The sequence below is a fragment of the Nicotiana attenuata genome, unplaced genomic scaffold, assembly GCF_001879085.1.
Source record: "Nicotiana attenuata strain UT unplaced genomic scaffold, NIATTr2, whole genome shotgun sequence".
NCBI classification, from domain to species: Eukaryota; Viridiplantae; Streptophyta; class Magnoliopsida; order Solanales; family Solanaceae; genus Nicotiana; species Nicotiana attenuata.
Genome location: NW_017671302.1, coordinates 128,343 through 140,782, shown reverse-complemented (window position 1 = coordinate 140,782; position 12,440 = coordinate 128,343). Strand labels below are relative to the sequence as shown.

Genomic DNA, 12,440 nt, shown 5'->3' with positions numbered 1-12,440 from the left:
AATACTAGTCAAGCATCAACAATTCATTACACAATGTGCCTTCCCCAACGCACACTCTTCTCAAGCGATACAAGATTTTCATTCCCTGATCACGGGGAGCGCAACCATCGCTCAACCGAGATACCTTGGTCAAGCAAGCCTACTCGATACTTTCTACCCGACCTTACCCATGAATAAAGTGAAGATATATACCATTCTCTATACAACGAGGGGATTTCATGAATAACACCAATTTCATTATCACTAGTTACTTCATTTGCAATTCTCAAAATACATTACATATTCATAGTTTAGAAGTGGAAACATGTGTTACAAGTAGAACTTTTCAGGTTTGACTTTTACCCAACTAAAAATATAACTCACACTATGTCTACGGAACCTCTGATGGATACAAAAGAGTAATGATGGTGCCGGCAACATGGCCCTGGCTATACCTCAAAACACTATACATTAGGAACAAAAGACACAAGACCCCGATATTCAGTGGGCTTCACCAAGTCAGCTGAGAAGAGGGTGTACTGCTATCACTGATCGATGCCGCCTGCTATGGAACCACCTACATCCATTAAAGATGTTATGCCTCCGGCAAAAGGGACGTTAGTGCATATGAAATAGTACTAGCATGTGAGACTAAACACCCTCTCTAAGAATCGAGTACCATTAAAATGAGAAACAATATAGGATCAATGAGAGTCTCAAACAATAATAAAATAACAAGTTAAGAGCAAAATAAGTTTCCAAGTAAATATCAATAGTTTTAGGTTGGGAGATCTTTAGTACCGATACACCACTGTGTTTTTAGCATAGAGTCCGATCATGGCCCAATCTGCTAAGACGTCTCACCTAAGGACATCCAATCACAAAACCATCATGTGCGCAACATAGAGTCTGATCTCAGCCCGATCAGCTAAGTCGTCTCACCATAATGCCGTATGGGTCGACATCACTTTCCGCTAGCAATCATCTCATCTTAATTAAGGGGAATAATCTCAACACATCAATCTCATCCTATTTAAGGGGAATAATCTCATCACACCAATACGTGAATTTTACCCTCAACCACTCTTATACCGGCATGTGTAGTTTCTGGGTTGGGTTAGTTAAACCTACCCTTCCTCCGTGACTAAATGATACTCCCAAAGCGTTTATTATACAAGGAATTTGCAGTTCATTTCATAGTTTTTCACACATCCTCTTCGTTTCATTGGCACTATTAGCCATAAGTGTAATTTTCATTCTTGGCACGATGGCTCCACTTTATATCTCACATGCACTTCTTTCACTTTCAAGCATCATCATACGTTATCAACAATAAGACCATTTGAAATCAAGACTTTAGGCATATGTATGAGCAATAAGGGTCTTGAGCACATTGAGTTTTTCTTCCACAATCAGGCACAATAACTTGCAATTGGAACATGATTTTAAATCACAACACCTTTGATACATTGTTCATACTTGAATACATTCTCGAAGGAGATCATGTTATGATAGGAGCAATTGGAACACATTTTGAATATATATGTATATCCTTTAACATAAAGTTTAATTGGAATGATAAAATTTATTAGGAATGATGCGTAACGTAGGAATGAGGAACTCGGGCCAATCACACTTGAATATTACGAGCACATCATGGAATTCGACTTTACAAGAGAACTATAGCGAACATACTTCGCTTGAGCTTTCTTTAAACTACTACAATATTCCGAAAATCCTAGAGACTTCAATCTATTAGAGAGATGACAAAATTGAATCATAATTAGGAAGAGATTCATGGGTTTATCCCATTTAGGCATATTATCAAGCACTAGGTGTGCAATATGATTTCAAGGTCCTGTTATGGAGGACTTCCTTCACCCACAACCCATATTAACCAACAATTCATCCCAGGTAATCCAACAACCTCCAAGACCCCCCCCCCCCCTCAATTGATACATGAAAGCCATATCTTCTACTCCCTGACCCACTTAGACTCGAAACGAACTTGCATGGATGATATAGAACAAGAACTTACCGAAGGTGGTGGCCTAGTGAGTGATTCCCTTAAATCTTCAATATTGGGGAAAAGATTGATGAACAAAGCACTTGGGAATTCCTCCTCCTCTCTCTCTCTAAGACACTTCCCTCTCTCTAAAACAGCCGTTTAAACCAGCCAAAATGACCCCCAAAGTAATTTAATAAAAATGGGGTTGGGTTATAAAAATAGAAAATGGACCCTCCAAACTCAACTATGCGGTCGCAGAGTGCACCACAGATCAGGTATGCGGCCTGCAAAATGGACCGCAAAAAGGGTCGCAAAACTGGGCTAGCTTGCTCAAGTCAGCGGTTGTTATGCAGCCCACAGAATAGTCATGAGGTCGCATAACGCACCACGAAATCTCCCTCCGAAATTTTTCATGTTGAATCTGCGACGAATGTGCGGTCCGCGAAATAGTTATGCGCTCGCAAAATGACCTTCAAAAATGGCTTTGCTCTTGTTGCATTCTACGCTCGATCTGATGTCCGTGAAGTGATTCCGCGATCGTATAGTGGACCACAGAAGTACCATGTTCTGCAAAAACTATTCTTCCAACTAACTGACGCACTGTACTACCCAAAAAGTCCGTACCCTTTCAACAACCCTCAAACACATCAGCCTACCTCGGCACCATGAAACTTCGGGTCCTAGGTAAAAAATTTATGGGGCCTTACAATGATAGTGCTAGCATCCTCTTAAACATCTGAAATCACCCATGCTGTCTAAAACTCCCGACCTTTCTTCTAAACTGAACCACAGCCTTGTCCATACAATACTAGTGCCTCATGACTCACTGCATCTACCATGCTACAATACAAAAATACGAGAACCTTATCATCATCTCTGAATCACGAGTTGGATAAACACTCCATCAACTAGAAACCTTCCATGTAACTCAATCTAGGAGAACATTGCAATACGCAACAAACCTCCCATGCCCATAGAAAACATCAACCTCAAGTTGCGGTCAAAATTATCGTGAGTTCTTCGAAACCCATTAGCAAACAGCCAAGCCATCGGAACTGGATCTATCTAAATTAACAAAGTCATAAAAATTGTTAATCCCAAAAGTAACTCAAACCGAAATGCTCGCCATGAAGAGACCTTTAACAAAGCCAAAATTGTTTATTTCAACTCTATAATACTGTCATATAGAATCAATAATGATATAGAATACTGCAAGTCTCGGCACCATCCAATGCAAATCTCAGATCTTAGCGACAAAAAAATATAGAAATCCTTTGAAACCACAATGAACCTTGGACCCACTAAGACCTTCTTGAGTTATCCACTCTGCTCTAACTTCGATGCACAGCCAACATGTGCTCCATTAGCACATAAATACTTAAGACGCAACCTCATCCCTAAACAATCAAGTAAAGCCTTTCTCTCTGCACACCCTATATCAAACCTGGGTCATTCCACAACTTTCCTATACTAATGTAGCATATTACATCATGTATTCATCCAATCACTTGCTCGAATCATTCTCGAAGCCATCCTCTTCAAGTTGTAAATAATCCACAAGCACATCCTAGTCCAGGAACTATAACAACACATGCCCATATGACCTAATCGTTGATGGTAGATTCCTCCACTTGGCATGGAGCTACAAACACATCATCTGATAAACCACAATACTCTTAACTTGCCATGATCTCATGTTGTTATCCAGCTGAATCTCCTAATAAACTCACATAGAACTAGTTACAACACACTCTAATCGTCTGTCAAGTGTAAATTCCTTATGATAGTCAAGTCAACTTCTTCAAGTGCTCTGAAATTGTAGTATATGCATCCAATAAATAGAATCCTTATACGAAACACACAACCTCAAATCTTCTCATAGGGATAACCCACATATTAGTCTCAAATCGACATCTTCCCATGACCCTATGGGTCAGGACAACTAGACAACCAATTAATCCTCTTGAGTATACACTCGTCAACAAAACATAAGAATTAATTGTACTCCTCAAATGACCAAGTGGAACATCCACCAACACACCTACTTCTCAAAATTGTACAACCCATTGAGACGATGATAAAGTATCCATAGACCCTCGCATCCCATCCACTAAATCACAAGTCATTAGTGCACAGCTGATACCGAGTGCTCAACATCACATACGAGTGAATGGAAAGAAATTGAGGATATAGGTTTCAAGATAAATCAATGACACATGATAAGGAAAGAAAGAATTGGGAGTTTCCTAAATGCCATGTAGCCTCTCGAAGATAAATGTGGATGTCATCTTACCGATCCACAAGATTGTACTAGACATTTGCTCATGACTCATAGAACCTATATATCTACAGCTTTGTACCAAATTGCCATGACCCAAAATTCCACCACATCGTGATGGAACCTAACTCAACCCACTAGGTAAGCCAAACAGTATAAGTTACAACTATAATGTGAAATCGTCAATATTAATAATAAAGACTACATAATAAATCAATACAGTTATCTTAAGGACTAGTAGTACAAGTCATGAGTCACCATGATTTAGATTCACAAGGTTGATATGAGGAATAAATATAACATGTGTTTAAAGTTTACACAAATAGAATTGAAGTCCTAAACTACCATGAACAAAAGGTTGCTTGAATCGAAAATGTTGTACGTCTTCGATGCAAGGCTCCATCTTTCACAAATATAACAACCAAACCTCTCCACTAAATCAAGTTTGTGAGGAAGAAACAACATATGTGAACCAATATAAATCATGACTGCAAAATCATATAATAAAAAAGGGTTTGTGCAAGATATCAAATAAAATAGCACAATAACACCCTTCATGAATTTATTTCATCTTTACCAAATGTATGTATGTCAAATCCAATTGCAGGATAACACCCTTCGTGCATTTCAACTATTCACATGTATAACAACACCAAAGAAGACATAGCTAACAGTAACAATAAGATAGGAGGTATATATGTAGCTACAACAATCAAGGTAGAAGACATAAGTGAAACAATAAATGTTGCATCCTATATTGCACAGGTCAAACAAAATACAACTCATGATTTCTCTGAAATTGATAAAGGAAGAGTCACCACCTAATATTTAAAGGTATACTAGGGTACCTATAAGTCTATGAAGATCATTATCCCAATGGTTTACTAAATCAATAAGATCCGGGAAAAGATTCTAGTTATTCTAAGATGAAGGTGTTAGACATCCCTCAAAATCTACCTGAGGTAGTTCCTTAAACTTAGGCTAGGTGAGGGGAAAGAAATGTTGATTAATTATTAAGGCAACTTACAAGCCTCTATGAAAGTCTTGAATAAGTGAGAATAATATTTTAGTTCATTTGTTTTTGAGAAAAGATTTATACCTCTTTAATAATGGCAACATTTTCTTTTAAAACTATGCCATAAGGATTATGAAAATAATGGATTATTGGAAAACGTAAACTGTATACAAACACCCAATATATATCAAAATAAAATGTACCTTTTTTGTTTATTTGGAAAGTTGTTTGACATAAATCCAAGCATTTTCCTAAAATCGGACATGACCATGTGTACGAATTGTTTCAAAAACTCATATGTCACATTGCCTATGTGACTATTGAAAGCTTTTCAAAGGTAGTTCATCCTTATGCTAATTAGAATCATGTAAGTGCCTAAAGCAAATTAAACTCATTAAAGAAAGGTATGCAAACGGAATAAACATTAGTGGCTAAATAGTTAGTTTCAAAGCGTCCAGATTCCGAAAAAATATTAGGATTATTAAGGCGAGTAACTTTTCCAGTCAAAGTCATGTTTGATTCACCCAAAGTCTGTCCTAAATAATCAAAGTAAAAATAAATATCCAATATCAATGTTAATTCCATAATAATAATAATAATAATAATAATAATAATAATAATAATAATATTAGAATCGTGTAAGTGCCTAAAGCAAATTAAACTCATTAAAGAAAGGTATGCAAAACGGAGTAAACATTAGTGGCTAAATTGTTAGTTCCAAAGCGTCCAGATTCCGAAAAAATATTAGGATTATTAAGGCGAGTAACTTTTCCAGTCAAAGTCACATTTTACCTTATTATGTTTGATTCACCTAAAGTTTGTCCTAAATAATCAAAGTAAAAATAAATATCCAATATCAATGTTAATTCCATAAATAATAATAATAATAATAATAATAATAATAATAATAATAATATTAGATGAAGGAGAAGGGGGCTGGACTCTCATGTTGGGCGGATAAATTAATCATGCCCAGATAGGCTCTAAACTACAGTAGGCTTTGACGGACGACACACGAGGCAGCCAGTTCTTTTAACTTAGGCCTGAGTTCTCAATGAACAAACCAGGCCCAGTAATTCATGCATAGAAAAAGAGAAAGAGATGTGCAAATAAAAGTGAAGTAAAATAAAGTTTACAATAAACATGATCAAAATTTTCTTTTATGCGAACCCCCCTAAGGATTAATTTAGGTCAGTGATTATGGGCTTAGGGTGAAACGTATATACTTATAAGGTTCCCTATGGACCCCTGACACTTCAGAGTTCACGAGGGTCTCTCGAACCCCGAGCAGTGCATGTGCCAGGGAGGGGTTTCTCACCAGTAAAGTCAAGACCACACCAAAAACCATTAAGTAATGAACCTCACTCTTCTTCAGAGGTTTAGGCAAAAATGAAAACTTAACCTAGCATTCAACCAAATAGGTGCCCATGCAGCCTTATACAATCAACATGAAACACATTAGCAGAAGTGCAGAAAGTTTCATATAGTATTTCAACCTCATCTAAGCATGACATATTTCAGGGAACCCAATCACACAAAGGCACAAATAATTTTGGACTGACAATCATTGTAGGAACTGAAGTCGTCACTGAAATACAAAGCCATAAGCAGCCAAGAACTAATACATGCTTGCGTATAAGACTATGATCATTATCAGAACACGGGACATAAGGACAGGTTACCACATGTGAATTCTCAAAGTTTCTAATAGTTTCAAAGGCTTAGAGGTTGATTCTGAACCATTCTATGTGGCACAACATTTGTAGAATACTCCTAGAATTGTCGCTGTAAGCATACATAATTATGTGATTAACTATACATCCCTATAGTCATGCCTGTTGTGTTACTAACAACTTTAACCTTGACAATGTCACTCTAAGTGGTACTAAAGGCAACTGTAGTTAGCAAAGGACAGACATATAGTCATTTATCAAATCTCATCAAAGTTCTACTGCCTTATAAGGATCTAATCAGACTGAGTTCCTTTTAAGTAGGTTTAGATTATCAAAGTAAGTTATAGAACACTAAAACAGCCTAAGAAAAATCCCCTTCAACAACAAGCAAGAAGCACATAGTTGAGACTTCATTACACACTAAGAATCCATGCTAACATATTACCCAGAATCAACCAAAAGGGTCCTACTAATAGTCAGAATAACCTGGACATTAAGCATGAATAGGAAGTTCAACTTTCAGACTCACTATTTGAATTCTTTAGTCATGGCATCTAACATAATAATACATATTGAGAATTAACAACATCCAGTCAAACATTCCAAGGTATCAAGATTAGCAATACTCAAATATATCAATGAAAAACTTTTTGGACAGTGTTAAATGATCATGAGATAACAAGAAACACTTACTTACAGCTAGCTAAGGCAAAGAAGGCATGTGATTGCAACTCATCATTATAGTCAGGCAAACAAGATCACTATTGAACTCTAAAGTAAATAATGCCAACAAAGTTTGTCATATACTTCCCCTTCTATTCAAGTTATCATGGTAAACACGCATGCTTGCTAACATAAACCATTCTAACATAGTACCATAAATAGGACTGTTAATTGGAACCATTTAACCAAGCAAATTAACATGGTAATGTAGGAATAACTATTAATGAGGTTCATTTTAATTATCTAAACAAAAGCAACATGATACTATAAACATGAGGATCATTCAACCAGGACAACATAATGATATAAGCGTGAGTATTTTTTCAGTTAAATAAACAGGACAACATGAAGGTTTATGAACATCATTCAATGAGCTTAATCAACATGATAATATAAGTATGGAAATCAATAAGCATCGCTCAATTAACAGAGCAATAGTATATAGAAAACATAGTTTCCAACACAAAGATCAATTAATTCAATCCACGTAAGGAATTAAACAGGGCTATTTACAAGGATCACAATAATAAGCACAAAAATCATTTCAATTAGTTAGCAATACAAAAATGGTAATTTAAGTGTGAGAAACATAACTCACTGATCACTATAAGAGGATTGTTTAAATAACAACATAGGGAATAAACACAATAATTAGCAAGAAGTATTAGTTAATTAAGTGAAGAACAACACAAGCAGCAAAAATAAAATTGAAGGTCACATACTTGGCCGATGAGTGTCATGAAGAAGAATAGGCAAGCGATTAATAGAAGAAAACAAATAAATAGAACTACGTGATAATACATGAAATAACCGAATAATTAAAGGGGGGTCAGCAGTCTACTAACCTTCTTCAGGGCAGCAAACCAAGTAGGAGTTATTAGCCGTTAAGGAACCAAAGCTCACAATCAATTCTCAGTTGTTGAACTCGAGCAAAAATAAACGAAAGAAAGGAAACCAGTGTAGAACTTTTAAAGTATTTAAATGGGGAGAATTTAATAGGATTCTTAAGGTAGTTCGTGTGTTTGATGAGGGCACTAAAGCCCCCTATTTATAGTTGCAATCAAGACATAGGATTCTATTTGAATTTTGAAAAAATTACTGGAAGGTGACGATAAACACTGATGAGAAAAAGAGGGTAAAAGATGAGAAAAACAGAGGAAAAAAATAGAAGGAGAGTTTACCTATTCGAAATGATGAATGAATTCGCCGTTGAAGCCAAATGGCCCACCAGTTAAAACCAAAATCCATTGGTCACTGCGATAGACCTTTGGACTAAGAACTGTCATGGTGATATCAAAGATCTCATAGATCTGTAGTTGCATGTGTCGATTTGAACGAGCAAAGGAGGGGAATGACTAGGTTCTCGCCCTTTCTCATCTAGGATTAGGGTTTCGAGGATTGAGATTCCAAATTGGATGATGAATAAGGTAGGCTTGACTAGATTCGCGGTTGAAAGAGAGAAATGATGAAGCTCTTAGTTGTCTTTGAGTGACTTTGCACGATCTAGTTCTAGGTTTGTGAGATAGCACGGTGTGAGAGGATGAGAGAAAAAAGAGAGGAAGGGGAAACAAGGGAGGCCAGTCTTTGGTAGAATGATTACGGTTTGAGGTTAGTCTTTGTTAAAAATGGGAGATTGTATGGGAGCCGTTGGATCACTTATATCAATAGTTGAGGATAAAACGGGGGCCATAGAATTATTTTGATCAGACGATTGAGATAAAACAACTAGGAGTTTTTAAAAGTAAAAGGGAATTATGGTTGATTTTGGACCGTTGATGACTTTGATTAACGATCCAGATGAATTGTATCTGTTGTTTTAGTGATATGGAGAGGTGACGTAGCGTGTTTTGATTAGTAAGTGGCGTGGATCGCCAAGTAGGACGGGTAGTGGGGCTGGCCGAACCGAGTGAGGGTTGTTGGGCCAGTGTTTTTGGGCCAACTAATAGGATATTAGGCTGGAATGGGCATGTAAATCATGGCCACTTGAATTAAAATCAATCAACTGCAATTGTAGCCTTTTAAAGTTTTAATCCTGTGATGACCCGATAGGTCATCTTATGAATTAAAAACCAAATTATGTGTTCCGAGGTTTTAAAAGCCTTATTTTATCCCTCCTCGATTTACTTGCGCAGTCCGGGCGTATTTCCAAAAAGTTTTTGTTTTAAAAGTTGACAAAAATAAGAATTTTTGATTAAAAACTTCGTTTGATTTGACTTCGGTCAACATTTTTGGTCAACGGATCCGGATTCGTGCTTTGACAGTCCCGGCAGGGGCGAACCCATGTGTTACTAAGCGGGTTCAGTTGAATCCGCTTTACTGAAAAATGGTACTGTATGCGTTAGCAATTTATGTTTAAAACAGTTAAAATATGTATATAATGTTATTTGAACCCACTTGACTGCAACACTACGCCCGTAGAGATGGTCATGCCGGTTCTAAGTTTCAACGAGGTCGCGTGTTCGATTCACGTTTCTCCGTAGTATTTATTTTGCAATTTTCCTTTTCTGTTTGTTTTGCGACATTAAATGTGCAATGATAGGTCTTGTGAGCTACCGTGTCTTTCCCGGTCAATCTAACTAGTAACACAACCAACTTGCAAAATTATTACTTCAATTTTGTCTTTTCTCTATTTTTTTCCTTCTTATTTTTAACCTAATTCAATAGAAATCAACTGTCTTTCTTTAAAAAATTAAACCTTTCTACAAAGTGATTTTTAGTTCTCTATTTCATAAGTTTTGCTAAATCATGCGAGTATATTTGATGAAATTATTTATCATTTGTTAGTTCATATTCAAAAAATTTATTGGTTTATACAAAAGTATTTGGTTTAATGTATTATCCCTCTTTCTTTAATTATTAGTACTAATTTAGTTGAGATTGTAACTCTTTTTTGTTATCCTCTATTTGTAAATAATACCTTCTTAGTTATAAACACAAAAGAATTTAATATTTTGTCAATTTTTTTATGGCGTTAATAAATTTTTTAATTGGTTTAATGATTTTCTTGTTAAAGTATAACAAAATTTTGAAAAAGTAAATTTGTTTAATTAAATAGATGAGTGTTTGGTGAAAAAAAAAGATAAATTGTACATAAAATGAAGTGGAAATAGTTTTTATACTTTTAAAATGCCAAAATTTGCAAAATATAGCGCGCTCCCTTTTAAATGACTTAATTTTAACATCATACTATAAAGACAAGAGACAAAAAAGAATGAAGAAAATTAACAAAGATGTGGCCAAATTATGTTGGCATGTTCGATATTGCTTATACTATTGATTCGCGTCATTTTAAATTGAACCCGCTTGTGCAAAATTCTGGGTCCGTCGCTGAGTCCCGGTGGGTCTATATCAAAATATTGGACCTGGGCGTTTGCCCTAAATCGGAATCTGAGGTCCCAAACACGAGTTATGAATTTTTTTTGAAAATTGAGAGCCTGAAAATTTAACGGTTTAAAGAAAAATCTTAATATTTTATCTTGGTTGTATCGGGCTCGTATTTTTTTTCTGGAGCCCGGTACAGGTTCAATTTAATATTTAAGACTTGTTTGTGAAATTTGAAGAAAAATGGAGTTGGTTTGACGTGATTCAGACGTCTGGTGGAGAAAATAAAAATTTCAAAGTGTTCTTGAGAATTTCATTTGATTTGGTGCTAAATTCATGGTTCTAGATGTTATTTTGGCGATTTGATCGCGCGAGCAAGTTCGTATGATGTTTTCAGACTTGTGTGCATGTTTGGTTTGGAGTCCCGAGGACTCAGGTGAGTTTCAGATAGGCTATGGAGTGATTTGAACTTGGAAAATTTGCTGGTGTAACTGAACAGGTTGCAGGCCTCTAATGTCGCATTTGCGAGATCAGGCATCGTAATTGCGAGCTCTGAGGAGTCCGCATTTGCGAGCTAATTCTCACATTTGCGAGGAGAAGCTTAGACAGCAGGGTTCGCTATTGCAAACCATCCTTCGCATTGGCGAAGGGAGTCTAGGAATGGTAGGGATCGCAATTGCGATCAATTGGTCGCAATTGCGAGACTTTCTTCGCATTTGCGATGAAAGCAGGACTAGAGAGACCTTCGCAATTGCGATGTGTTCTTCGCATTTGCGAACCCCAGGTCGCAAATGTGACACCTACAACTGATCAAAATGATTTTGGACGGGATTTTTCATTCATTCTCCAAATATTCAAAATCTAGAACACAGGAGGCAAGACTTCTTCTTCCCCAAATCATAGGTAAGTGGTTCTTAACTTGTTTCTTTCAATCTTTCACTTCATTTTACAAGATTTCAACCTAGAATCTAAGGTTTTCATGGTGGAATTGGCGATTTTTGGGTAGAAATTAGGGATTTGATAAATTGAGGATTTAGACCTCAAATTGAGGTCAGATTCCAAAATCAATTGTATATCCGGTCTCGGGGGTGAATGGGTAAGTTTTGGTCCGAATTTTGAGTTTGGACCAAGCGGTCCCGGGCGTTGACTTTTATTGATTTTTTTAATAATGACCTAAATTGAGTCTTTTGTCATTGTGGTGATTCCTAAGGCTTATTTTGGAACGTTTGGTTGGTAATTTGCTAGATATTGTTGGTTCGGAGGCGTGTTTGAAAGGCAAAGCTGTGATTGAGCTTTGAGTGGCATTTAATTCGAGGTAAGTGGCTTGCCTAACCTTGTGTGGGGGAACTCCCCTTAGGATTTGGTATTGTTTGATATATGAGCTCCGTGTACGTGAGGTGACGAGTGCGTACACATGCTATTTGTTGAAAAATCCGTTTTCAT

General features: G+C 36.5%; 1 long non-coding RNA gene across 1 annotated transcript; it reads right to left on the bottom strand.

Annotated features, from left to right (window-relative positions):
* Nucleotides 1–214: 214 nt before the first annotated feature.
* On the bottom strand, nt 215–9,304 carry LOC109207399. The gene is made up of 2 exons (XR_002065001.1): nt 8,858–9,304; nt 215–556 (listed from the first exon to the last, which is right to left on the bottom strand). It is a non-coding gene; the product is annotated as an uncharacterized LOC109207399 (long non-coding RNA).
* Between the last annotated feature and the right edge of the window lie 3,136 nt (nt 9,305–12,440).